Consider the following 2683-nt stretch of genomic DNA (forward strand, 5'->3'; position numbering starts at 1 on the left):
TCGACTTCTCATAATTAAAAAAAAAATTCATCGTATTATTATTTTTTTTGTTTGTCATTTTCAACTTTTATCGTAATTATGACATTATTCATATTACGACTTTTCATCTCACAATGTTGACTTTTTATGACATAACTCTTATCATAGCAAGGATTTACCAAAGCATGACTTTTTGCTCTTATTTAGCAGAAATAGGCTTTCATAAGAAAGTAACAACACAAGCATGAGCAAACTATAGCAGAAATGTTATTTTTGTCTGAACTATCCTTTAACACTTCACTAAAAGTTATCAGAGAGCATAAGGAGAGATGTAGTCCTGCAGCAAACAGCAGTGAGAAGATGCTGAAACAGATGAGAGGAGATGAGCGGGACACATGATCTGCGTCAGGGACGCCGGGCCTCTGTGTTTACACTTTGGGCATATGCCGTATCTTTGATGCCGGGGTGAAAGGGCTCAAATGGAAAGCATGTGTTCCTCGTTCTCGCTGCTCGACTCGACTGAGAGCTTCTGGGGAACAGGAGGATTTCGAGATAATATTTGCTTGCCTTCTCCTCCTCAGTGACACAAAGCATCCAGCCTCTGAGACCTCACCATTTTATAAAACTGAATGCAATCTATAACCACCATCGACTCATAAACCTCGAGTATTCAAATCAAAATAAAGAAATTATTACCGGGAATCGTCTCAAAAGACTAGAAGCATCAAATCACATTCTTCAGACATTTATGCAATCATTGTCTCTTTAAATGACAAATATTTGCAGTTTAAATCAGAAAGTGGCATTATATGCACAGGAAGCATGCGTTTATTACTGTGACACTGTGAGGTGTGATTGACGAGAAGATTATTGGTCATCCGTCTCAAGCTAAAACACTTCAAGAAGAGCAGAAAGGAAGAATATTTCAAGCAAATTCAAATGATATCAGTCTTTTCTTCTCACAAAAGCACAGAGTGTTTTTGGAAATTTTTGTGGAGCTTTACAATGTCTGCTCGATAACGTCTGCTTCACTTGTAAGGAGAAGGGAAGCGTGTACATTTTGAAAAATTTCTCTTTCCTTTCACAAATTAAATGCTATAAAAATGACACGAAAATCATAGAAATTTTGAGATTCTGTTTTAATTATGACATAAAAAAATTGTTTTGACACGTTTGTAATACTTTTATTACTTTTTAATGTCATAATTATAAGCTTTTTGACTTTTTTCATAATCAGGTTATCTCCATTTTAACTGTCATGAATCTCATAATTTAGATTTTGTCAATCGTTTTGTCATAATTATGACTGTATCTTACAATTTCAACTTTTAAGTTTGAGATAAAAAGTGAAAAATATTTGTATATATAAATACGTTTGTGCTAAATAAATTATGTTTTGAATGTATTTCTCTTACAAAAATGCATTGATTCACTACAGGAGGTTTTCAATGAAAGAAGAAAGTTATATACACCTAGGATACCTCGGGGGGTGAGTAAAACACAGCCTAATTTTCATTTTTGGGTGAATTAACCCTTTAATGTGATCAGCCAAATCTCCCTCATTCCCTGTTAACGTCTCTGTCACCAAGAGCGGCGTTCCTCACAGACACTTGAGCGAGACGCCCCTGCAGGAGACCCTAATTAAAGCCTAACTCCTCAAAGAGATATGACTGGAAACCCAAGGCTGAAATATGTATCTGAAGCATATTTAATAAATTATGCATCCCTTATTTACTAATGGGCTATCGACTGCCGGGCCGCTGAGCCTGATAGGATGTCAGCGAGCCGAGAGAAGGATGAAGGGCTGGAAGACAGGAGGAAGAGAGAGACGGCACTTAAAAGGGTCTCACTTCTCCCTCGGGGACGAGAGAGGAGAGACATTGTTTCACTCTCTGTTGATCTTTGGGTTTCAGATGGTTTGAAACGGAAAATGAGATTTGGGTTAAAATAAGATCATTTTCATTGCACCCCAAGCAACTTTTCGAACGTGACATCAGGTTTTTAAATCTCGAACATCAAATATTATAAAACACTGCGGAATACAGAAAATACGGAGAAAAGATGTTTATATGAGCTCATAACTTCCATGAGAAATGCACGAGATGCACGAGACATACTGTATTCGTGTTATACCTGTGCACGGTTTGAGAAATGTGATTTTAAGAGAAATATCTGAGATGCATTTAATGCCATTGCTCTCTTTGAGAGACAAATGAGATGAAGAAGGCATCCGGTTTGTGGTTTTCTTTCTTTTGTTTGCCACAAATGAGATGCAATTACTGAAATTGATTATTTCCAGAAAACTAATGCAAGGCAAGCAAACCATCTGTAGTTCAGCATTAAACTTTCATACTTATGTTATACGTATAAACATCACTTTGAGACTCTTCTGCTCACTAAGGCAGCATGTCTTTGATCAAAAAATACAGTAAAATTGTGAAATATTATTACAATTTTAAATAACTGTTTTCTGTGTGAATCTGTGTTAAAGTGTAATTTATTTCTGTGATGCTCCGCTGTATTTTCAGCATCATTCCTCCAGTCTCCAGTGTCACATGATCTTCAGAAATCAGAATAATATGATCATTTGCAGCTCAGGATTATTATCAATGTTGAACACAGTTGTGCTGCACCTTTTTTTTTTTTTTTTTTTTGCGGAAACTGTGATACATTAATTTTTTTAGGATGCTTTAATGAATAGAAA

Source organism: Carassius auratus, chromosome 26, assembly GCF_003368295.1.
Source record: "Carassius auratus strain Wakin chromosome 26, ASM336829v1, whole genome shotgun sequence".
Lineage (NCBI taxonomy): Eukaryota > Metazoa > Chordata > Actinopteri > Cypriniformes > Cyprinidae > Carassius > Carassius auratus.